The 27,411-nt window shown below is 38.7% G+C and overlaps 1 protein-coding gene across 1 annotated transcript in view; it reads right to left on the bottom strand.

The window, feature by feature from the left end:
- Window positions 1-14,440, bottom strand: part of SLX4IP (SLX4 interacting protein) — a 176,021-nt gene extending 161,581 nt beyond the window's left edge. Inside the window, exon 1 of the mRNA XM_015081531.3 lies at window positions 14,223-14,440. The gene's annotated coding sequence lies outside the window, so the exon portion shown is untranslated. The remainder of the gene's footprint in view (window positions 1-14,222) is intronic.
- Between the last annotated feature and the right edge of the window lie 12,971 nt (window positions 14,441-27,411).

Genomic DNA, 27,411 nt, shown 5'->3' with positions numbered 1-27,411 from the left:
TGATAACAAACACTGAATCTTGACCTAAACAATATTATGTTTATGACATTATGAGGATGGGAAATATATATGTATTTGTGTATTATATGGTAGGGCCATAGGGGCTAACCTAAGCAAAAGCTCCCTTTAATGCTAAGGGAATGATTAGAAGCAAAGCTTAAAATCGATAAAAAAACAACAACAAAAACAAAAAAACAATAACAACAACCACTACCTCAGTAATAATAAAGCAGAAATATAGCAAGGAAGTTTGTGATACGGACCAATTGTTAAGTGCTAAACTTGGCTCCAACATGAAGAGTAAGTTGAAGAAAGCTGCTCTGGAGGAAGGAATGAGGTGAAAAGGATGCCATAACTCATAAGCCTTGTACATGGAACTGTTTGCCTGTTTAAATTGTGTGCACAGAAGTTTTAGAGCAGCACTGTAGAACAGAAATAGAATGCAAGCCACAGATGTACTTTCCAATTTTCTAGTAGCAGCAGTTAATAAAAAAGTAAAAGGAAACAGAGGAAATTAATTTTAATAACATTTTTATTTAACTTAAAAATCCAACACATTATCATTTCAGCATGTAATCAATATAAAAATATTTACATTCTTGGTGTTTTAACTAAGTCTTTGAAGTCAGGTGGATATTTTATGTTTACGGCACATTCAGCTGGCCACATGACAAGTGTTTCATACCTGTGGTTAGTGGCTACCATAATAGACAGTGCAGTTTGAGAATGCTTGGGTTTTATAACAAGAGATGCACATATGTCTGTGTCCCAGATTCCCAATCCATAACATAGGGATAGAAATTATCAAAAGGATTAAATAAAATGACATGAAAACTCCCAATGAACTGGGCCCTTAATAAGCGTTAACAATTACTTAGTCAATGGTGATGTTTTAATTTTTTTTCAAAATTTGATAACCTTTGATTCTATTTTTTTTTAATGGACAAAAACATCTTTATCCAAACCCAATCACTTTAATTATTCATTTCTATTCTCTGAATGATGTAATACAGGTGATTCAGAAAAATTGTGAAGGACATCCACCTAGTAACTCCAAAAATAAGTTCCTAGAGAATCAGGAACATGTGTTTGAAACAACATTTACAAAGTCATTCTGAAAACTTTAGGTAGATCTTTGTATTATTTAAGACTGATAAACACAAAATCAGTCCCCTTAAATACACTAAATTAAGTTTGAATAACTTCTGCTAAGAATTTAGGGAGTCCCTCACTGGAGGGTACTTAAGGTCTTCAGCTGATAGAGAAAAGGGAAAGAGAGTTTTGTCAGCATGTACCCAACCAAGTTGAAGCATGTGATTGAATTATTTTTTAATTGTACTCTGGTTTTCCCATATGTCTTTCCTTTCCTGAAGGACAGGTAGACCACACTGAAGGCTGCAGCAAGACTTTCAAACCATATCTGCCATTAGATAGATTACAGGCCATGTTACAGTGAAGGTTACATTTTTCAACTCACAATAAGGTTCCAGTATTCTTTTTTAAAATGCTTATTTTTTTCTTTTTATTTTTATTAGTAAAGCAAGAGTAGCTGAATTTTTCTAAGGACTGGATTCTTCAAAAAGTATCATTGAAGTCCCATCTCAAAAATACGATCTGTAGGAATCTAGGACTGAAAAGTATATATTTTTGTATAAAATAATATGGTCTGCTAATGTAAAAATAGGCCACACGTAAAAGGAACTACATAATACATTTTGCATATATATTTTTCTTAATTCCCTTCACCTATTTCATATTTTTACCTTTTGCATATTTTCAATTCATTTTTTAATATGATATAGCATTCTTCCTCTCAGTGTATATAATTTTTTTCATTTGTTTCCACAATGTTTGGAGGCTCCAAAAGTCACAACTTTAGGACTAAGAGAGACCTTACGAACGATCTACCCAGCCCTGCCATCTATTCCCCTAACAAATATACTTGTGAGATGAGGCCAGGGTCTCACAGCTGAGGGTCAAGGGCGAGAGAAGAGACTTGTCAACTCAGCCAAGGGCAAACTAACACCATCTGTCATCTGCAGAACTGCCAAGGTCAATTGCTAACTGGACTGTTAGCCCACCACCACCACACCCCCCCCCACCACCACATTCCCAAACCTCCATTGCCCACAAAGGCAAAAAAAAAATCCCAACAGAGTATGACTTCAAATAGAGCTACATGAGTAGTGGTTCTCTCCTGCTAATGGAAGAAAGGAAGGAAGTTTATGGGTAAGGAAATGTGGTCTGAATTAAATTTACCATTGTGCTATGTAACATGGCATATATCTTCATAAACAAAAAATAAAGTTCATCAACATAAAGCCCATAACACATCTGGATAGCCAAGTGCCCAGACATTGAGCCTGCATATCCGCTGAAGTCATTTCAGATAATGAAGATGTATTTCTTTTGTTTCATTATCATTAGAGACAAGTGCTAGAAATGAACTAAACGGTGAACTGAAGCAGTCTGCTAATTCCCAAATATGGTAAAAGCACACTTATCATCCTGGTAGAAACAGGTTCTTAAAGGTGAACAGCCCTCAGAGCACTGCCTGACACTAGAGGGCGCTCAAGAAATGTCTACTGAATGAAGAAATACTCCAGATAATGGGAGCTAAGTCATTTATGCACCCAACCATTTTATTTTTGCTGTTTTTAGAGAAATTTTCCAAAGAGTATATTGAATCTTTATGACTTTCATAAAAAAAATGCCACATATTGATTATTTTTTTGATATTCAGAAGATAGTTACCACCTATCATCACACTGGGCAATAGCCGTATTAATGCCCCTCTGAGCTGCTACTCAACAATGGAGCCAGTGAAGTTTCTGGCAGATCTAGGCTTTCCTTGAGCTGTCAGAGTGCCTGTCTTCCAAGGCTACCTTTCCCCCTCAGTTCTGCAACTTAATCAGATAAGGCTAGAAACTTAAGGAACCAAGTTTGTCAGGTTAATGGGATATTTTCCAAGCCTCTCTTACATGGATTTGCATGGACTTCAGTGTGAAGGTAACAAAATGGCTGCTGCCTTAACTATAAGATTTCTGAAATGATGAAATGGTTGAGTCATGATACACAGGACTGTACCCTCTGGGTTTGAGCCTCAGCATTTCATTCTTTCTGCCTCAGTAGGACGAGGCTGTTACACAGGTAGACTCATGTCTCTTCCATTTCAAAACCTTTGCTTTGTAATCCAAAATCCAACAGCAGTTCAAGGAACAAATAATACCAGTTTACAAATTCAAGAAGAAGAGGGAAGCTGCTCCCCTCCACAACTCATTTTATGAAGTCCTGACAGCAAAGCCAGACAAGGGAAGTATAAGAAATGAAAATCACAGCCAATTCTACACCTGAACATAGAGGCAAGAAACCTGAATAGAAGCAACTGAATCTAACATATGAAAACTACACCAGAACCAAGTGAAGTTTATCAGAAGAGTGCAAGGTCGGTTTAACACTAGAAAAATCACCATAATAAAAAATTAATGTAGGAAAAAAAAACAACACAAGGTCATTTTAATAGGAGTAGGAAAAAATAAAGAACAGTAGAAATCTGAGAAAAGAAATGTCTTAATAATAGGAGCACATGGGCAGCTCAGTCAGAAGAGCAGGCAACTCTTGATTGCAGGATCATGAGTTTCAGCCCCACATTGGGTATAGAGATTACTAAAATTAAATAAATAAATAAACTGGGGCACCTGGATGGCTCAGTCAGTAAAGCATCCGACTTCGGCTCAGGTCACGACCTCATAGTCCATCAGTTTGAGCCCTGCATCAGGCTCTGTGCTGACAGATCAGAGCCTGCAGTGGATTCTGTGTCTCCTTCTCTCTCTACCCCTGCCCTGCTCATGCTCTGTCTCTGTCTCTCTTTGTCTCTCTCTCAAAAATAAATAAACATCAAAATTTTTTAAAAAATTAAATATTTAAATAAACTTTTTTAAAAGTTCTTAATCATATGAAAGCATCTACAAAAAATGTAGCAAACATGCTTCATAATAAATCATTAAAAGCAATTTCTTTAAAATAGGTAGAAAATATAGATTTCATACTACTTGGCAATGAGAAAGAATGAAATCATGCCATTTGCAGCAACATGGATGGAAATGGAAGGTATTATGCTGAGTGAAATCAGTCAGAGAAGGACAGATATCATATGTTTTCACTCATATGTGGATCTTGAGTAACTTAACAGAAGACCATGGGGGAAGGGAAGAGCAAAAAAATAGTTACAAACAGGGAGGGAGGCAAACCACAAGAGACTCTTAAATACAGAGAACAAACTGAGAGTGGATGGGGGGTGGGGGAGAGGAGAAAGTAGGTGATGGGCATTGAGGGATGAGCACTGGGTGTTGTATGTAAGCCAATACGACAATAAATTATATTTTAAAAAGAAAAAAGAAAAAAAATGTAGATTTCAAAATATCTTTTAGGAGCACCTAGGTTGGTTCAGTCAGTGGAACGTCCCACTCTTATTTTGGCTCAGGTATGATCCCAGGGGGTCATAGGATCAAGCCCTACATCGGGCCTGTGCTGAGCACAGAGCCTGCTTAAGTTTCTCTCTTTCTCTCTCTCTCTCTCCCTGCTCCTCTCCCCATCTCAGCCTCTCTCTCTAAAAAATTTTTTAAAAAGTAAAAAAAATATCTTTTAAACTAGCATCCCACAAATATAAAATATCTAGGAATACATTTAATAGGAAACGTGTAAGGCCTCATCAAATTGCCCTTCCAACTTATTACAGTTCTAAGCACAATCCTGAATAGAGTATCTGAGAAAGAGCAAAGAGGACTAAGATACTTGGAGGAGAGAAAAGAAGAAAAAACAAAGGAGGGAGTTTGTCTAACTAGATACAGCGAAATTGCAATGCTACAGCAAATAAAATAATCTGTACTGGCAAAAGGGTAAACAGGCCAAAGGGACAGACCACACAGACTAGAAGGAAACAAACCCACCCACCATCTATGGATGATAGAAGCGGCACTGCACATCAGTGGGAAATAGACAGATCATTCACTCAATAAAATGTGGTTGAACAACTGTTTATCCATTTGAAAAAAGATGAAATTGGCACACTATTTCACACAACACACAGAAATCAATTACAGATGGACTAAAACTCAAATGTAGAAAACCAGAACCTCTTACAAAAGTTTTCAAGAACTCAAAGTAAAGAAGTTGGTTTTTGTTTTTGTTTTGTTTGTTTTAAATTTACTTATTTATTTATTTGGGGAGGGGAAAAGCAGAGAGAGAGGGAGAAAGAGAATCCCAAGCAGGCTCCATACAGTCCGCACACAGCTTGACATGGGGCTCGATGTTACAAACTGGGAGATCATGACCTGAATCAAAATCCAGAGTCAGACACTTAACTAACTGAGCCACCCAGGCACCCCTATAGGAGGAGTTTTTTAACCGGACACAACAAGTACAAACCATAAAGGAAAAAAAAATGGTAGATGTAGCCATATTAAAATTAAAACTTCCCTACAGCCTGATGAAAATAGTTGCAATTCACAAATCCAACAACTCTTATAACTAGAACATATAAAGAACTCTCAAAACTTAACAAGTAAAAAAACACAATGTAGTCAGAAAATGGGCAAAAGACATGAACAGATATCTCACCAAAGAGGATATACAGATGGCAAATAAGTACGTGAAAAGATGTTCAACATCATCAGCCATCAGAGAAATGAAAATAAAACCCCAATAAGGTATCACCATATACCTACCAAAATGCCAAATAAAATATCAACACCAAATGTTGATGAAGATACAGAGAAAATGTATCTCTCATACACTGCCAGTAGGACTGTAAAAGTGGTACAGCCACAATGGAGAAGAGATAGGTTTCTTATAATACTAAATATGCACTTACCATATGACTCAAAACCACTCCTAGGAATCTATCCCCAGAGAAATGAAACCTAGGCTCACATAAAAATCTGTATACAGAAGTTTAAAAGCTGTGGTTTAGCGTAAAATAAAAATACTAGGAAGACTAAAAAAAAAAAAAAATCTGTATACAAATGTTCGCAGCAAACTTTATTGATAATAACCCAAAACTAGAAACAACCTAGATGTCCTTCAATGGGTGAATGGTTAAACAGACTGTGGTCTAGCTATACCATGAGATATTAGCAATAAAACAGAATGAACTGTTGATACAGGTAACAACTTGGATGGATCTCAGGGAATTATGCTGAGTGAAAAAAAAAAAAAGACAACCTGAAAAGGTTGTTTCATGTATGATTCCATTTATATAACATCCTTGAAATAACAAAATTATATAAAATTATATAGACATTTCACTCCTATAAAAAAATTATAGAAGTGAAAAACAGATTAGAGGTTGCCAGGGATTAAGGATGTGGAAGGAGTATGTGGTTTTATATGAAGAGGTAGCAGGAAGGAGCCAACGGCAATGGAGTTCTGTACCTTGATTGAGGTGTTGGTTACATGAACAGATGTGATAAAATGGCACAGAACTAAAGAAATACATGTAAAACTGCTTAAATGTAAGAACTCTGCATTGTACCAATGTCAATTCTCTGGCTTTAATGTTTGCCAGGGTACCCAGGACCCCCCCCCATCTTTTCTGCCTGTGAATCTATAATTATTTTGAAATAAAAAGCTTGCAAAAATTAAAACTTCTGTTCATCAAAATACACCATAAAGACATGGGGGGTGACAAACTGGGACAAGATATTTACAAGACACATAATCATCAAAAGACAACAATCCGAAATTAAACAATCCAATAGAAAAACAGGGAAAGGGACACTCAGAGCAAGGTGTTCCTGTCTTCCAGCCAAATCTGCAGGTCCAACAAGGTAGTGGGAAACAGAGGTGAAAGAGTTTCCTGATCCCTTCTATTATTTATACCTTCACAATCACTGTGCGACAACCAATCATGACTCTTACCTCCTTTGGGGAGGTGGGGGGGTGGGTGTGTCTCTCAGTATTCTTTCACAGAAGCTGAGAAGCATCAAGTCTAAATGCAAAAAGACCATTTACCAGGGAAGCTGGGGAAAGCACACACTCTGCTCTTTTCTCTGACTGGAGGCAAAGAGCCCATCATCTGGGAAGAACAGATGACAGTCAAAGGCGGAGCCGTCTGCCTCCCACAAGAAGGAAAAATCACGACTTGGTGATGCCAGGAAGTCCCAGACCCCAAAGAGCTGGTTATCCTGAAGGTCGCCACAACCGCAGCCTTTTAAAGTACCTCCTGTTTCCATCTTTATACTTCTCCATCCCCGAAGCCATCACTAGAGGTAACTGAGCAGAACTGTGTGCTGGCATCTCCCACACTGTCACAGGCCCTCTGCCCACCCCTCTATCCCACGGCTCAGGCAACTTCACAGCTTCAGTGGCCCCACACAGCCAACTCCATCATGTGTCCTTGAACATGCAGCTCCAGCCCTCCCCACCTTCACCCACACAGGCAGTCCTAGAGGAGTTATCTTCTGAAACCCAACTCAGACACCACCTGCTCCTTGGAGGCCTCCACAAATCTCCAGAATGAATCACTCTCTTTTTGAGCCACATCTGCACCTTACACCACCATTACTCTCACACTTAGCTCAGCGAATTACACATAACTCTGATCCTCAGTCTGTCTCCTCTGCCTGACCAAAAGTGTCCTGAGGACAAGGTCCAACCCTGTCTTCTTTGATACCTGGTGCAGGGCACAGGTATACATCAAAAGTGTGCTGACTTGAGCCTATTGATGTTACTAAATAAGGGCTACAGACTGTTAATTATTTTTCTAGATTTATACCTATTTATCTAATGCATCCTTACTGTCCCCAAATCCCAAATCCCACATTAAGCCTTTTTAAAAGGAGGTCAAAGCACTATGGACCTATTTCAATACATAAATAAGACTTAAGTTGAATGTATCACCAGCCTCAGTTGAAAACCTTGTAATACACATGAACTTGTAAAAAGAGGATCAAAATGTTTCCTCTTGAAAATAATGGGCAACAGATCAGAGGTATTGTTGAAGTTTAGGCCATAAATGTGAGTTTTTCACTGCATAATTTTTTTTTGTTTTTAAAATACTGACATTCTAACAAGCACTTGAATGGAAAACATATTATCAGCCTCTGTATTCATTCAATTTTAAATCTGGAACATAGTGAGGTTTTTCTAGACTTGCTTTACTGATATTAAAAACTAAATGTGCGCATGCACACACACACACACACACACACACACACACACACACACACACAGCAAGTATGCATTTTAAAAAAGTACTTTCCTAGGTCCTTAAAGTTGCCTTCAAGAGTGAGCAACAAGTTCAGTGCCTATGGTTTAAAGCATAATGTTAAAGTCTTGCTATCAGAGCTTCCAGTTAAAGTCCAAGTTCAGTGGAATTTTTAATTTAATTTGCCTGATTTTAAGAACTTCAGGACAATATCCAACAAGATCAATTTTCTGAATATCTGAAAACAATTTACGTGAGTATGCCAAGAAGTTAATGTATATTATAAATCTTACAAATAACATCCTCTATTCTGCATTCTTGAGCCCACTTTCCCGGGCCTGAGAATAGGCATTCTTTTCAAAAGAAGAGACTTTGAAAGAGCATGACCCCTCCAAAAATATGTGTGCGTAAATCTCTTTCACAGAGAGGGAAAGATTCTAAGATCCTTAAGAAAATTTGGAGGGAATGGAAGTAGATTAAACATTATCACATGATTGTCCTGTCATTTAAATACAAAGCAGAGATAAACGCTAATAAAGAAAGTCAGTGACCTTCTAGATTATTCTGTGGGAAACTCCAAGGCATTCTGAAATTCACATTTGTCTTCCTTTCAGAATTGCTGGCCTGTGTCATAAACCAAAGCAACTACTCCAGATTAAGAAGACTAGAAATTAATTTTAGGTTTCTAATCTCTGGATTTCAAGTTTTATCAAGAAAATTATTATACTTCCTTTTTTCATCTTACCAAGATTTCACTAACTAGGGGAGCAGAAACAGAAAACAAAGGCCCTAGAACTCCTGAAGTTGGAATGCGCGCACACACACACACACACACAGCAAAAACCAGTATCAAGGAAAAATCACAAACTTTAACAAAATACCACGGAAAACTGACAAATGAACAAAGATGCTGCTGGTGACCACTCAGATAAAGCTTAAGGAGGCGACCTCAGTGTAAGAAAGAATCAGCTTTTCCTATTACTCAAATGGTCATTTTGAATTCCAAAATCAGCTTGTAAAAAAAGGAAAACAAAACGAAAACCCAGGGAAGCTCCAACAGTGAAAAGTGGATAATACAAGTGACAAAAACATAAGGACTTTTTTTCTTTTTGTCTTTAAATGTAGGTCAAATATTGAAATCCTCTACCAAAAATAATTCCACAGAACAGTCCTACCTTTCAGTCACTCTACATCCTTAATCCAGATCCATGATCTGGGCCCCTCATATCCTGCTATGCCCATAGAAAATCCTCACTGGGCCCGGCATGGAATGCTTCATTAATAGGAAAGATCTAATTTTTATTTAATACTTTGTCAGAAAGACACAGGCACCTGTCCATGGAGGCAGACATGGTCTTCAGGTTCTAGTAAAACAGACATGCAGTCAAATCCTGCCTCTTCAAGTGATCTCAGACAAGCTACTCAATTCTTCTGTCTCCCGTTTTCTTATCTATGAAGTGGGATAATAATGAGTATCTATCTCCAGGGGTCCTATGAAGATTCCATAACATCTGATATGTAGTATTTGGCAATTCCTTGCTCAGTCTCTGTTAACCATAATCATTATAAACATTGCAGGGCACAGACAGACAGGTCCTGATCAATCCACTTCATAGCCCAAGCCCCACTCTGATTACAAGTGTTTTCCAGCACCTTCACAATACAAAATAACTTCCATAATCATTAACATAATTGTCTTAAAATCTAATATTTTTGACTCCATCTCTATAGAGATGGAGTACAGATCTTTAGTTGCTATTTGGAGGGAGAGTTACTACAAGGGAGTAGCAGGAGGGAATTTGGGGGGGGAGTGGTGACGGAACTGTCCAGCAGTCTGACTGACACAGTGGTTATAAAACTCAGTGCACTGGTCAAAATTCATGAAAGTGTATACCAAAAAGAATGAATTTTACCATATGCAAATATAAAATATTTTTTTAAATTGCAAAACAAAAAATTCTAACTAGAGAAATAAAAATAGTGACACAAATGAAATTAAATGTCCGAGACATCATAACAGCAATATTCTATATATTATCCTATAACTAACCTAAGTCAAATCCAATTTTAGTTACCAGCTCTGATTTATTCAAGCACAAAATGTCAATATTAATCAGGAGGCACTGCTTGTCTATAACAGAAGCAAAGACTTTTTTTTTTAATATTTATTTATTTATTTTGAGACAGAGCACAAGCAGAGGGGGTACAGAGAGAAAGGGGGAGAGAGAGAATCCCAAGCAGGCTCCATGCTTAGTGCTGGGCCCACAAATCATGAGATCATGACCTGAGCCAAAATCAAGAGTCGGAGGCTTAACTGACTGAGCCACCGAGGCACCCCAGAAGCAGACTTTAGAAATGTACCTACACCAACACTAAATGAGTGGTATTCTCCATTTACATTTCTACTTTGTTGCCTAATGAGTAGGTTCTTAGTATGCACCCGTTATCGTTTTCAATCTCCAAAAGATAATATACAAGTAGTATGTTTTAAAGATTTAACACAGCTTAAAATGTTTAGGCATGTACACATCAAGAGATACAATAACTAAAAAGTCAATACATGCATTTTGTATTTTAAAAAAGCAAATTTTCACCCAGAAAACATTCACCCATAAACTACCAAACACACAGGTAAAACCTCCCAATACATACACATTTACACATTTTACCAGTTACCTCCTGGTTTCAGTATACACAGAAGGCATGGCCACCAAATAATTAGACTTTTTTTTTTTCCAATTCAAATAAGCTAGAGAGGAACAAAGCAATGTGAAAAGGAGTACTGTGAAAATAAAAACCTAAATGCCCTTCAACTGTTAAATGTGTAAACCAATTACGGTACATCTAGCAAGATACTACCTAGCAATTAAAAAGAAATGAATTATTGATACTTGCAACAAAGAAGACTCTAAATCATGAAAAGTAACCAGACACTCCCATAACTCCCACCAAAAAAGATCATGTACTATACGATTCCTTTTAGATAAACTACAAAATGCAAAGTTATCTATAGTAACAGAGAACGGATGAATGGTTGCCTGAAAGAAAGTTACCAGAAGGATTATAAAACAGCAAAAGGAAATTCGGGGGAATGATGGATATATTCATTACCTTGACTATGGTGATGGTTTGACCAGTATATACATGTCAAGCGTATCAAACTATATACTTTATATATGTGCAGTTTACTGTATGACAATTACAGATATAACATGGTGATATTCCTCGTTCAGCCCCACACCAACACAAAAAAGTGATTATCACAATGAAACAAGTCATATAAATTTTTGGTTCCCCAGTGCATATAAGACTGATATTTAAACTATACTATTCTATTAAGTGTGTCACAACATTATACCTAAAAAAAACAATGTACATTAAAAACAATGTAAATTAAATAAGGCTTTATTACTAAAAAAATGCTAACGATCACCTGAGCTTTCAGCAGTTGAAATCACTGATCACAAAGTACCATAACAAATATAATGAAAACGTTTGAAATATTGTGAGAATTATCAAAATGTGACATAAAGACGTGAGGCAAACAAATGCTGTTAGAAAAATAGCACCAATAGACTTGCACAGTGCAGGGTTGCACTGAACCTTCAATTTGTAAAAAACACAGTATCTGCAAAGCACATTAAAGATATGCCTATATTTCTCAATAAGGCTGTTGAAAAAGAAAAAGACCATTAAAAAAAAAATTCATATTCCTAGTACATTCTGTTTAGATCACCACCATCTCTTCCAAACAGGTGAATATCCAAAAGTCATGGAACTTTTTCCCTTAGTGATTTCCATGCATGAACAAAACCTTAATAACCTAAGATTTAATAAATAACAACGGTTAATATCCACATAGCTGTGATCACGTGCCAGACATTGTTTTAAGCACTTTTCTGACACTAACGTATCTAACTCTCACTTCAACCCTAGTTTACAGATGAGAAGCCTGAAGCAGAATGTTAAGTAATCTGCTCAAGGTCACACAGCTAGTAGCTGGTGGAAGAGCTAGGATTTGAACCCTGGGGTGTGACTCTGAAGGTCACTTTTAAGTTCATTTCCTTGCCCCCTATGCTCTACTGGCACACACAAGACACCATATGTGAAAATCAAAAGCAATACATATTGCACTTAAAGAATACTTCCATACACACACAGAAGTATTTGCTACATTTTGAAAACTCCCAGGAGGCTAAATAAAAAACAACACATTGGAGCACCTGGGTAGCTCAGTCTGTTGAGCACTGACTCTTTTATTTTGGCTCAGGTCCTGATCGCCTCAGGGTGCGCTCTGAGCTTGGAGCCTGCTTAAGATTCTTTAACCCTCTCCCTTCCTTATGCGCTCTGATAAAAAAAAAAAAATTAAACAAATAAAAATATTTTTTTTAAACCTTCATTCTTTTCCCAATTAACAGGTGGAAAAAGGACAAGCCAGAAAGACTGGACAACTTGCTGAGCACACAGAATAAATGATAAGTTGACTGGTTCTTGGGAAGCTGGTTCACCACATTTCCAGTCCAATTCTCTCCAATGCTTTCAAAGTCCTAATTAATTTAAGTAAATCTATCTGGGAGACAAAAATCTAAATACAGCATGTGACAAACATAAAAGTAATTTGCTGTTCTCTCAAACACCTTATTGGTTCCTAAATTCCATCCACAGGGTCTAATATTCTGCAGATAGTGGCCTACAGTCTTTTTTTTTTTTTTTTTAATGCTGTCCCCACCCCATCTTCAAGTGATTTTCAGGAGCAGCTAGGATTGAGAATTCCTGAGACAAATGAGATTTAGATTTCTCATTGAAAAGACAGAAGAGAGCAAGATGCCACAAAAACTGGTCAAGTATGGCCCAGGGTTTTCCAAATCAATACTGAACTACTGAACACATGCAGGCTTTTGAATTCAACTTCTAATAAATTAAAAGTAAAAATATGCACAGAGGAAAAATGTGCACACAGGTGTTGCCATGGCAACAGTTACATAATATACCAGAATGACAAATTCTCAGCTTTTTAGAATGCTAAATTGGCATTCGGACATCAAACTGATAACTAAAAGCAAAGAAAAATATGTCACATATCCGATGCATGTAAAACACGGAATAAACTAACAATACATTGTGAACTGTTTAAGAACCACAGGTTTAAAAGAGTCTATAGTTGATGCCCCGAATTAATGCTCCTTGAACTTTAAGGTGCACTCCCTTGAAAAGATTCTGAGTCGGTGGGTCTTGGGATGGAGTCTGAAACTAACGTTTCTGAGAGGCTCCCAGGTGATGAGAGTCAGTATACTACACTTTGAGCAAGACCCTAAACCTTGAATATTGATCATCAAATTAGCCAACTGGTCTTCAAATATGGGGGTGTCTAGGTCCCAAGAAACAAGTGTCAATACAATTTACCCCTAGTATGGAAAAAACAAACAAACGTGAGGATACTGAGAAAGAAGCCAGGGGATACTTGTTGTCAGTCTTGTGGCTCAAGAACCATAGAATATTGTGACTTGCTGCAACCTAGTAGCTGTCGAGGTCAGTTGGAATGTAAATTCCATGAGAGAGAGGGGTTGTTTGTTTGGTTTACCGCAGAATCTTGATGGTCTAGCACACATTAGGTACTCAATAAATCCAATGAATAAATGAACGGGCAGTATATACAAACACAATCCGCATTTATGTCACAACCTAAAAATGTCTGAGACTGTATTTGTATAAATCGTGGTCGGCAGCCATAGTTTGATACAAATACCTGGCCCATTCACTGATTTTGTCCTAAAGAAAAAACCAAAAAATTACCCAGAGTAATACTTTCACTTTCAAGCCCAGGTTTCTTGCACCCTCTGTTAACAACTCTTTAGCACTTTGAAAAAAACGAGAAAAAGGTGGAAGCACAGGAAAAAGAATTCAGAAAAGGCTCAAAAATCAAAGGAAAAAAAAAACAGAAGGGGAGAGGAGATGGGCAAATAGTTCAGTGCAAGTGAAGGACCATCTCAGGTTGTCAGGAGTTCCATGTTCTTACCTATGATGGTGGCAGGGTTTGGGTTCGGGCTTTTATTAGTTTTGTTACTGTCCAGGGTCACTGGTGGAGAAGTACTTGGCTGAACAAACTTAGACTACACAGGCAGCAGGCTCTGAAGCCCACCTTCAGGTGCTTTGGGGATTCAACCTTCGGCCTTACTTCCCCTTTCCCAGGGTCTCCCCGCGCGTTGGGGGGTGGGGGTGGGGAGGGGAAGCTGCCGCTGCCCAAACACAAGATGATTTGGGCAGCCTCACTGTCGCCTTGAAGCCATAACCAGGAGTTAAGATGGCTGCGACACACTGGGTGAGGGGCCTGAATAGCGAGAAGGATCTGCCCGAAAGAAAAATGGCCACCGTTCATTTCTCAAGGACAGCCCAAAACAAAAATGGCGACCAAGGCTGGCTATTCAGAGACTAGGAACGCAGTGAATATGATTGGCAGGTAACGAATCTCCATTACCCATAGTGCTAGACAGCAGAGGTAATCGAGAGAAAAAGAAAACCCAACTTTTTTGTGGTACAGAGCTTCTTGATACCGGAGTTACTAACACAAGAATTACATTATAAAAACGGTTGGAAAGTAAAGGTGGCTTTCACAATACCAGATAAACTCTAAAATAGCGATTAACATAATTCCCTCCATAATTATTTTGAATGCTACAAGAGAATGAAAGTTTTGTCCTCCAACTAAGAAACAGGATGGGGAGAGAGCGCCAAAATTATCCACTTTGAGGACAGCAAGTGTTGGCGGACTCCTAATCTCCCCGTAGACCTCCCCCTACAAAGAGCTGAGGGCAAAAGCTTTATGATGTGGCCCGCTCGCACTGCGCATGTCCACTTTCCAGTGCGATGCGGGGAAGTGGTGGTAGTCCAATCCTTTTCTCCTGGTTTTGAAGGCACACGTAAAAAGGCGGCGAGGAACCGGCGCTGAAAACGAACTGCGCCTTGTGATTGGTCAAGTCTGGGAGGACGGAAGACTACCGCGAACTATTGACTACTGTGTGATTCATTTAATAAATGTCTCCTAAACGCGGGCCATGAGGCAGATACTGTGCCCTAACAAGTCCATTTGATGCTAAATTCTTTGGTTTCAACACATTTGCTGAGACTGATGCTAAATAAGCTCCGCCCCCTGGCCCTTTTCGGTCTGGGCCAAAAGCTTTCAGGGCTGAGACCCTCGCTAAAACCCGGAGAAGCGGATTTTGAGCAGCGCACGCGCCAACCACAGAACTACGCATGCTCCGTCTCCAAGCCCCGAGCGCAGGTTGCCGGGACAGGCTGCGGCGGCTCCGTGCGGCTCGGCCTCTGGGGCCAGCTGGTGGCGGTGGCCTAGAGAGGCTCAGCGGCTGGTGGGCAGGTGAGAGCTCTGGAACCTCAGGTGGAAAAACCTGCTTTCTACCTGGCCGAAGAGAGGGGAGGTGGGCTTGTTGGTGCCCCTTGCCCCCTCTCAGAAAGGTCACTCGTGTCTTCACTGAAGGATATTTGGGGGCGGGGACAAGGAGGCCGGCTCCTTATAAAATTAAAGACCTACCCTTAAAATAGCCATGGGCAGTAAATACTTGCAGCAGGAGGGAATGCGAATGGCGGTAGGGCGGCTAAGAATTCCAGGTGTAGACCCTCTTCCCCTCGCATCTGCGCGGCCACGCCGTGGAGTAGATTGAAAAGGTGTTCCAGTGAAAGCACCGATTGCACCTGCGCTGCCACCTTCTAGCTGAAATCTGTGTGACTTGTTGGTCACTCCTTCGCAGGGAGAGAGCATACTATGCCTGTATCTATGTGGGAGGTGACGGCCACCCTCTGACGTGGAACTGGAAGTCAGAACTGTTGGACAGCAGGGTTAGTGCCAACTGCGTGAAAGCAGAAGCAGGACTCACAGGACTTTTGACATTAGGGGGACGGAATCTTTTTGAGATGAAGACGTCCTGCGTCATGTTTATCTTCTCCAGTAGGACCGTGCCCAAATACTGTAACTGTCTCAGAGGTTCTCAATTCTGGCAGTTTAGTCATTCATTAACTTCCTCCATATATTTATATATCCACATATGTTGTATACGTATATATATAATTGTGTGTATGTACACACACACACACACACTGAGTTAGCAGATTCGTCAGTGACCAAGACAGACATAGTCCCTGACCACATACAGCATATATTCTAGTGATAGGAGAGGGAACAATAAACAAGTACGCTAACAGTGAACAAAGTGTTTCCAGATTATGCTAGGTGGGTTCCCAGGGAAGGAGATTTGTGGGCAGGACATTTATTAGGAAGGATTTTTCTGGATCTTACCAAGGAAGAAAGGAAGCAGGAATGGGTGGATAGAAAAGGTTAAGCTGCACTTCAGTCCCAAGGGAACTCTAGGTGATGGTTTGGCCCTTCAGAGGTGTCCCAAGTTGGAGGGAAGAGCCAAGTCTATACCTGGGTGGTCATTGGATGCCTATTGCCCTGGAAAGAAGGCCTGACTTCCCTTCTCTTCAGCCAAGTGTGTCCTGTAAAGGGACTGACAACTGAGATCTGTCTCAGCAATCCGGAGAGCTGGGGAAATAAGCCTTTCAATTCTTAAAGGGGATCGAGGTGGCACATCACAGCATTCACCACAATGGGAGGGCTTCAGACGTAATGGTGGGATGTGCTAGAGAATAATGATGGTGGGAGAGGGAAGAAACTTTAGGCTGAGTGCTCAGAGAAGGACTCTGAGTAGGTGACATCTGAACTAAGCACAAGAATGAAACCCTGTGTAGGACAAAAGGAGGAAGACGCTCCACTTTCTGTTATGCGCTGAGAATATAACCGAGAAAAAACAATGGCTGCTACCTCCTGCTGCAGTGGGTGGCTGTTACTGGTTTTTATAGATATTGACTCCCTGCTACTACCAAAGATGGAGTATGTAAAAATAGATGGAAGATAGGGGAGAAACTGAGAAGTCTGGAAGTTTTGAGAAAATAGTCAACTTGGTAAAGACTTTTAATCTCTACAGTTTGGGTTGTTTTTTTGTTGTTGTTGTTTTTGCTCGAATACAGCATTTAATCATGTTTTATTTGGATTGTACCTTTCTCTTCTCAGGCTTGTATTCTCTTTTGAGAACAGGAACCATGCCTTATTCAGTTTGGTAGTTACCACCACACTCACACCATCCCCCACCCAGCCTAGTGTCCTGCTAGCACCTAACAGACACTAAGTAAACATTCAAATAAAATTAATCTCACACATATTTGAAGTGAAAATTGATAAGCCCTAAGTGATATAAACACTGTTTGGAGATATGTCTTTATGATATTTCTCAGTTTTATAAATTATAACCAAGTATTATAGTTGAAATATTAGGTGATAATAAACAACTGCTTTGGTCAAGCAGGAATCTCCAGAGGTGCCTTTTTCTGTTAATTTGTATTAAAGATAATATACTTCCACTAATAATAGTTGCCATGTATTGAACTCTTCCCACATGCTAGACCCTTTACTAAGCAATAAATAAATATAAATATGTAGTGATCTTCATAATATAGCTGATATTACAGATTATTAAATTGAGGCAGGAGAGAAGTGATTTGCCCAAGATGATAACTAATTTGTGGTAGTGAGAATTGGATTCCCATCATTACTTAATACCTTTGCTCTTAAGTAACCAACAACATTTCTGAAAATATAGTCCACTAGGACTCTAATATTTAACCCCTCAGCAACTCTGTTAGCTGTTATCAGAGAAACAAATAAATTATTCACCCTATTTTTTGCTGCTTTGCTCTGTTTGAATTTTCCTGTTTCCTTCAAAATTTGCTTTCCTGGCTCTCACTGTAGGAGTTTGCTACCTTTCCTATAACATCCTGGAATCTGATTATCGATCCACCCCTGTCTAATCAAAATGGCCCCAAAGATCTCAGAACCTCTTTCATGAGAATCAGGGTATCTTTATTCACCTCCAGACTAACTCAAACTGCCCAGAGAAGCAGGCCTCCTTTATGGGGACCACATCCCTTAGTCTGCGCAGTCATTCCAGTCCTCTTCTGTTCTTACTACACTCGAGGTTGGCTCTATTCCTTTTGAAATAATCAAAATAAGAGTAATAGCCAATAATCACTGAGTCCAGACTAAGTGCCAGGTATTGTGCTAACTTCACAACAAGTTTGTGATGTGGAAGTCATTACATTCATTTTACAGATGATGGAACTGAGGCTTAGTGAGGTTAGTGACTTATCCAAGGTCACAGCTAGTGGTAAAGTGCAGGGGTGGAGACGAAAGCTCAGGCAGTAGGATTTCACAGTTCATCCCCTTGATCACACTATAAGACAGTGCATTCTTACAAAAATGATTGATTGTGCTTTACCTTCTGAAAACTGGTAGACAGGAACTAGATCCTGGTGGGTTTCTTATGCTGTACTAAGAAATTTAGATTTCACCTTCTAACAAAAATATCACTAAAGGCTTCTAAGCAAAGCATAACAACCAGATGTGGGGATTTTGCAAGATGGCTGTTAAGTGTGTGGAGTATATATAGTGAAGAGTAAAGTAGAACAGTGATTCTTAGACTTTAACTTCAAAATTTAACGTACTCTCCAGAATATGTTAAAACAGATTACTGGACCCCACCCTAGAGTTTCTGATTTGGTAAGTCAGAGGAGGCCACAGAATTTGCATTTCTCAAAAGTTCCCAGGTGATGCTAATGCTATTGGTGAGGGGGACCACATTTTGAGAGCCACTGGATTATAAGCAAGGATGTCATGTGAAGTAATGAGGGTCAGGACTATGGCTGTGGGAAGAGGTTATATATAAGAGTTTCATGTCAAATGGCAAGGCTGGGTGACTGATAGGATGAGGAATATAAGGAAAAGGGTAGAGACAACTATATCCAGAATTGAATGGCTTAGCAGGAAATGTTTTATGTTTTGGGGTTTTTTTTTGTTTTTTTTTTTTGCTAAAACAGGAAATAAGGTTGAACAGCAGTTTGGAAATGAAAGAGGATTCATATTTATATGAGATGAGTTGAGACTGCTTGTGGGTTCAGGTAAAGGTGAAGAGTAGCAGTTGGCTATGTGGGTATAAGCTGGAGATGAAAGTACAGTAGTCGTTAGTGGATGCATTATAATAGAAGCTTTGGATGTGAATGAGACCACCTAGGAAAGGAACAGGGGGGAAAGACAACCAAGGACAAATCTCTGATAAAGTTTAAAGGAGACTGAGAAGGAACAGACTGGAGTCCCAGGTACTTAAGGGAGTTTCCGGAGCACATCAAAATGCTTCAGAGATCAAGTAAGGGGAGAGACTGGTGATCTTTACTGTCAGAGCAGTTTCCATGGAGAGTGGAACAAAAGCACGATACTTGAGTTTGAAAATGGAAGTGGGAAGTGACTCTAGGAGAAGATTCATTATTTGAAAGGAATCAGATTGTGTAGTAGCTAGAAGGGAGACTAGTAAAGAGCAGTTGCTTTAGGAATTTGTTTTCGTTCTTTTCAATGGGGAAGAATAGGTTTTGCAGAGGAGAAAGACCCCATTATAAGTGGGAGGTGGGAGATGTAAGAGAGGTAGTGGAGTTAGAACCCTGAAGAGATGCAGGGAAAAAGGTTAAGATGAGAGCTAAGATGGGTGGGTCTGTTTTTATATGTGGGACAGGAAGTTGAAGGTGCTGATACGCAATAGCTACAGTTTCTTCTGGCCAGTAGGTTAGCTGCAGAAACAAAGGTGAAGAGTAAAATAGAGCTCTTAAAAATGATGAAGATAGGGGAGCCTGGGAGGCTCAGTTGGTTAAGTGTCCAACTTCAGCTCAGGTCATGATCTCATGGTTTGTGGGTTTGAGCCCCACATTGGGCTCTGCACTGCAGTGGAGCTTGCTTGGGATTCTCTCTCTTTCTCTCTCTCTCTCTCTCTCAAAATAAATAAACTTTCAAAAAAAATTTTTTAATTAAAAAAAAGAAAATGATGAAGATAGAAATCAGAGCTAACCAGGGGTAGCCCTAAGGGGTCAATTGACTGCACATTTAATCTGGAACAATCTGGCTTTCAACATGATACCCACTCCTCTTCCCTCAGCAACCTCAGCATCAAATGGCAGCCAGGTTTAAAAACAGAGAGGAGATGGAAAAGTTGTAGTGTTGTGTATAAACTCAATAAAGTCTATTAAAAAAAAAAAAAAACTACAATCTTTCCAATGAGCCACAGCCTGCAATAAACTGATTTTCTCTTCCTCATTAGTCCCTCATCACTCACTCACTGTTTACATTTTGGACTGTTAGTAAAGCTCCTCTACAAAACTTGTGATGCTTTCACTATATTATTTACGTATAAAGACATTGAATTCACAATAATGGAGAAGGGTAGCAGAGGCCATAAAATACTCATATATAACTATGTTGACCTTTGCTGTGTTTTTTTTTTTTTTAAGTTTACTTATTTATTTTCAGAGAGACTGTGCAAGTGGAGGAGGGGCAGAGAGGGAGCGAGGGAGAGAATCCCAAGCAGACTCCACGCTGTCAGCACAGAACCCAATGTGGGGCTTGAACCCACAAAACCATGAGATCATGACCTAAGCCAAAACCAACAGTTGGACACTTAACCAACTGAGCCACCCAGGCACCCCGACCTTCACTGTGTTCTTGACTACTGACCAGCTGTGCTGTCAGCACTGTAGCTATTGGGTGTAGGTCAAGCCAACCTTGAATGGAGGGGAGAGAGCCATGATAGGATTTTGCCAAATGGAAACTTTAGAACTCAGGTATGATCCATTCAATTCATCAAGAGCTGACAGTAGTGACAAGATGAAAATTCAGCAAACTGTGTTTAGTTGATAAAAGGGGGAAAAAAAGAAACTGTTGGTCTCTAGTGTGCCAGTTGAGTAAGCATGAAGACAGTACACAGTCCTTTCTAATGTGTACACAAAAAGTGCCAACATTTGAACTGCCGTATTAAAAACAGGATATTTTTAGCATCAGTGATTGGGAGCTCAGAAATGAAGAATTCCCAGGGCACCTGGGTGGCTCAGTCGGTTAAGCGCACAACTCTTGATTTTGGCTCAGGTCATGATCTCATGGTCGTGGGATAGAGCCCCATATTGTGTTCCATGCCAAGCATGGAGCCTGCTTAAGATTCTCTCTCCTCTCTCTGTCCCCTCCCCCACTAGTGTGCTTTTTCTCAAAATAAACATTAAAAAAAGAAAGAAAAATGAAGAGTTCCCAAATAACTGTAGCCGACATTGTAAAAGAAATACAGTTCCAGTAAACTTCATCTCTTGTCATAGGCACAAGATCTCATTAAATTAATTGTTTAACGTTCTAATGTCCTCTTCATGTTTAAATTACATTTGGTGGAAGTTTTTAAAAATTACTATTTTTCAAATACTTTAAGCAGAGCAGCAATGAAAACCTAAAAAGAATCTACCTTTACACTGTGTCTAAAAGACCAGCAGATGGCGTCCAGCAAGCCCAGTAGGCAAAATGCTAACCTTTTTCAGACTATTTCCTGCATCCAGGTTATTGTAGGCCTAATTTAGTAATGGCTAATAACAAAACTTGATGGTTCTAATTAATATGATGCTACATAGAAAGAGTAAACTGATAGCGAGAGCCAAGCTGTTTAGGATTTTATAAGAAGCTTAGTTGCCTTTTTATCCTTTGCCTTACTGTCCAGTTCCATCACCAAGAGACCTTCAGTTAGCTTGGAATGTAACAAGCTTCAGCAAGCCTGTCAGAGGCCTTAGTGGTAGAAATTGAAGAGATAATCTCTGTATTACAAAGTAAGGGTTGGGAAAGTTGCTGCTTTAGACACAGTAATGCCTTAACTTTAAAGAATATTTGTAGTTTTCAGTAATATACTCAGTGCTTTCCTTTCTTGGTTTTTATATTTCTATGTACTCAGAAGATTATAATGTTTTATTAAGGTAGAGATATAGCAAACTTCTCCCCATTCTATGGTTCATTAACTCTTGCTATTCATTCTGTACTAAGTACTACGCTAAAGAAAACTGAACTAAAATTAGCCCAGCTAATTTCAACTATTAGTAGGTCACAGATATGTGTTTGGAGGACATAGACTCTAATTCTGGACGATTTGGCACAAGACTACTGTTAACCCTTTACATACCTGACATGAGAATCAGAAAAACATGCCAGGCTTAACACATTAGGATAGTTGACCTTGGTGACTCTCAAGTATGCATGATTCACTCAGAATGTTCTTCTCATCCATCATCCTGCACAGGAAATTCTGATTAACTCTACTGCCAGAGCTGGGTCACTAAGTCTTGACTTTTGAAAACAGCTTTATAGACTACCAGCCAAGACTACCAGACCAACTCCAAAATCTAAGTTGAGTGCCACAATTCACTATCAGTAATCTTGGAAATCAATCATTTAGTGTTTCCTCATAAAGTGGCCTCATAAAACTGCTATGAAAACAAAATGAGATAAAAATTACAAAACCTTTGTAATAATGCAAGGTATATATTTTTGAAAGAAGACTATATGAAAGCATAATCTGTGGGAAGATTGCCTCTAAGTGTATTTTAAACTTAAAGCATTTCAATGAGTAAAACTCTAAATGCTATTTTAGTTGAGCTAAAACTTGGTAATTTTACTTCTCTTACCTTCTTTCATATTTCCAAGAGCCCTGTACCTTTTTTGTTTATCAGTGCATTAAAAAAAGATTCAGAAAAGATAAGAAAAAGGCAGTTGCAAGTACACCAAACAGGGGTAGCAAGGAGGAAAAATCACTGTGTTCTCATTTCTGTTGCTGCTTTAGTCCAAGCAAACTTGAAAAGCTCAATGAATAAACAGCAAGGACTAGTTATTTTTAGGGATCAGCCTGTTACTAATCATCAAACCTGATCATTTTGAGCACATTCTTGTATTGTTTCAGACTCAGATATCTCTGGTGTCAGTAAAATAGTTCCATCTCACCTTGGAATGACTTGACAAGTGTTTTGAGGGAAGGACCATCATGAGATAAATTGCATATAGCTTAATTTCCCACTTCCCAGATTGAATCTCAATATCCCCGCTGCTCAACATCATGAACCTTTGTAAAAGTCAAGAGTTTTAGAAAACCTCGTAAGTTCATTTGAAAAATGAATTAATGAAGACATCTGGTAATTCTTCACACTGTCCTGAGAAGCAGCATATTATAGGAACTGTAAACAAGGACTCTGGAATATTTACAAGAATATCTGTTGCCAGAGGTACTTGGGTGGCTCAGTTGGTTGAGCGTCTGACTCTTTATGTTGGCTCAGGTCATGATCCCAGGGTTGTGGGACTGAGTCCAGTGTCCAGTTCAGTGCTGAGCGTGGAGCTTGCTTAAGATTCTCTCTCTCTCCCTCCGCTGCTCTCCCTGGCTCGCACACTTTCTCTCTCCCTCTCTAAAATAAAAAAGAATATTTGTTGCCATAGCGTAATTAGGAAGAAATTTAACATTGAAACAAATCTCAAATTTCTATCAGTCAGAGATCTATCAAATTAGCATGTTTCCATACAATTGAATATTATAAAGCTATCAAAAATGATAATGAAGATTTATATTCTTGGGGGAAGAAAAGATTATAAAACAGCATGTAAATCGTCATCACATTTTTGTTTAAACTGCAAAGAGAACAGACATTTTTAGTTTTCTTTTCCTTATTTCTATATTTTCTAACTTTATTAAAAAGCAAGCCTATATTATATTTATTAGAAATGGGCAGTTATGCTAATTTTCATTTGGAAAAAAATCCCACAGAAGAATTGAGGAAAAAAAAATGTTAAAACTATACCCCCAAAATATGTTTGATTATATTTTAAACCCCCACAAGAAGATATGAACAAAATAAGGAATGCATTACCTCACTATCACATCTAACATCAAATTTCAAAACTGTGTTGTCTTTTTCTTAAAACTAACAATGAGCCTTCGTTAGTAAAGTTTAATGTGTTTTGTCCTGGGAAGTTGGTTTTTCAGCCTATTGGAGACATGTAGTGTGCTGAAAACCTATTAAATGAAAAAAAAAAAAAAAAATGAAGGAGGTTAAAGTTACCTGTACCATTTTAAAAGAGTGCCAGTTCCATCAGGCTTGGTGGAGATGGACAGTTATGTACACAGTGTGGTAGTGTTTTTAGGTGAATTAAATGTGAAAACTCTAATAAAAGCGTTTTATAAAGTAAAAAGCCCTCTCTAGATCCTGACCGATTTCCAGACCTCTCAGAATACAACAGAATAATCATTGGAAAATAGTTACCAGCCTCTCACTCCCATTACCCAAATCAACATATGACATATGGAGAATTTGAAGAAATGGGGGCATGTAGGTGTTGCATAAACAGAAGCAACTAATTAGATAAGTCTACATCATTTACTAGCCAGGAAGTCTGTTACTGGGACTCAGTGATATTGACCAATGATGAGTTTTCAACCAAAAAAATAATAATTCCCAGATTTAACTCAACCTAAATGTATAAAAAGATGCATAGATCCTTAAATTATCCTAATGGAAACAAATAATAGACCGTTCAACACAGAGTAAATAAAATGGAGTGCCTCCTTTGTCCTTAACCCATGGATGACCAAAGATTCATTAAGTGTAAGCTAACTTGATGTTAATCCAAGATTCTTCTCAAAGAAGGTTCACAGTACATCACATCACATACTGTGTTTTACATGGAGAGGCTCTTCTGTACAACACTTGCCCAAACATTGCTGTTACAGATCGTAGTTTAATTTATTCTGAATTTTAGTTATTGAGTTCTTCACCCCAACTTTATTATTATATTCTTTTATGCAGACAACTCTATTTTCTATAAACTATTTCCCTAAAAGTTTATAATTCAGGAAAAAAGCTGACAAATATTGAATTATATTAGAGATCATGGAGAAGTAAACTGCATAGAAGAAATGCCATCCATCAAAAGTAATGTGACTTGGGGCACCTGGGTGGCTCAGTCGGTTAAGCGTCCGACTTTAGCTCAGGTCATGATCTCACAGTTCATGAGTTCAAGCCCGGCGTCTGGCTCTGTGCTGACAGCTCAGAGCCTGGAGCCTGCTTCGGAATCTGTGTTTCCCTCTCTCTCTGCCCTTCCCAGCTTGCACTCTGTCTCTCTCTCTCTCTCTCTCTCTCTCTCAAAAATAAACATTATTTTTTTTTTTTTTTAAAGTAATGTGAATTGATAACCTCATGTTGAGAGTTCAGAGGTGTTAGAATCACCGTTGAGTACTGATGAAACTAGATATGAATGATGTTATCTTCTAACCCTTTAATTGAAGGTATTTTGTGGACAAAAATATCACATCACGCAACACAAGCCAGGTAACTTTGGTGCAGCTTCTGTCCCTCTACGACGTAATCCTTGCTATAGTTCTTCCCTCACTATTCCAGACCACTGTGTTTTATTGTATCCTCAAATCTCAAAAGCATTTTGTATAGTGGGCTTCACAATGAAATTTAATGATACAATTAATTGTAATAGGCTTTCTCCAAAGATAGAACATAAATATGTCAATAAAAGTATGGTCCCTAAAGGTTTGCAGAAAGTGTATAGGATACAAGAGCACGTTAGAACAGGAAAAGGCCACAGAAAGCCAACTAGGCCATTGTTTTTTTCTAGTAGTTTAAGTTTTGCAACAAAGTCCTTATATAATGTGAATTTGGACACTGAGAGAAATGGTTTCTAATGCTGGAAATGATATATGTACATAGGCATAACTCTGAGCTGTTTATTTTTAATATACCCAGAACACTGAGGCAGTTGTTCACCTCACTAGCTGTATTTTTTTTTAACGTTCATTTATTTTTGAGAGAGAGAGAGAGAGTGTGTGCATGCGAGCAGGGGAGGGGAGGGGCAGAGAGAAAGGGAGAGGGAGTGAGAGCAGACTCCACACGGTGAATGCAGAGCTTGACACAGGGTTCGATCCTACATACCAGAAGATCATGAGCCAAATCAAGAGTCAGACACTTAGCTGACTGAGCCACGCAGGCACCCCAGCAGTGTATTTTAATCTTGATTTGGAAAGAAGTAAGTTTTGTTGAGATATTTTTCTAATGGCATTCATACAAAATTATTATAACGTAACAGATTGCATGTACCAAATTTCATCTACATACAACTGGACGTAATTCTTAGTATATCCCACAGATGATGGAGCAGCCCTTATTGTCTGTCTGTGCTTAGAAAGGAACTTGGAAAGTGGGTCCGTTCATACCATTGCAAGTCTATAAGCTAATCACTAAAGCCTAACGAGTGTCCCTTAAATAAAAAAGTTTAAGAAGTCTTTAAAGGTTGTCCAGACTCAAGTTCCCAAAGCCAACAGATCATCAGAAACAGATTTCTTGGGCCACAGTCCAGGCTTTACAAACCAAAGACAGGAAAGAAATCTGCTTTAATACAAATTAGCTTTGTAAATCCATGCAAGTTATTAGCTCCAATTTCTCCATGTAAACTGGGTAGACCCCTGTGTGGTAGAGTTATTAGTGATAAGGGCAACCACTAAAATCCTGTGCTTCAGGACATAAATGGAAATAGCATTAATTCATCCTAAATCAGAGTCCATGCCAAAATTTGTTTGCTACAATTAGAATCTATGCATGACTCTCCCAATCTCCATTGAAACACCATCACTTACATGTGTCGGAATGCAGAATCTAAGTTCTTACTACATATTTAAGGATTACCATTTGATTCTTCAGTTAAAATAATGACTGAATGTAATTATTTTTAAATCTAAGTTTACTGCGGCTCAGAAAAAGTATAGTTAATTATATAAAGAAAATGATATCTATGCGTGAGCATTTCCAAAGATGTATATAGCTTTTCTAGCAGGTAATGTGGCGCCTTTACAATCTTTGACTAAAGGTTTTATTGCTTTATAAGGTTCTCAAGCCTGACTTCCTGCTATCCCTTTGAGCCTACAACATATCCTTTTTAATTAACAGTAAACTGTATTACACCTAAAAATGTTTTAACAGTCTACTTTTATTAGAGTGCAATATTTTACTTGTGGTGGTTCATAGATAGAACTTGAGGGAGTTGTTTTGTTCCTGTCTTTAATTATTGGCCTTTTCTTAGGTGCACTGATGCTGAAGTACTATGAGCTTTCAGAACTTCTGGAGAGACTACAAAGTTCTGGTTGTTATGGTACCTTTAGTCGGGCTCATACATTTGGGATGGCACAGAATCAAAAGCAGCCCTGTTTTCCAAATGCCTAATAAGGACGACATTTCTGAGCCAGATAGTCCAG

This window comes from Acinonyx jubatus, chromosome A3 (genome assembly GCF_027475565.1).
Source record: "Acinonyx jubatus isolate Ajub_Pintada_27869175 chromosome A3, VMU_Ajub_asm_v1.0, whole genome shotgun sequence".
NCBI classification, from domain to species: Eukaryota; Metazoa; Chordata; class Mammalia; order Carnivora; family Felidae; genus Acinonyx; species Acinonyx jubatus.
The sequence above is the reverse complement of the archived record's forward strand: the minus strand, read 5'-3'. Positions and strand labels throughout refer to the sequence as shown.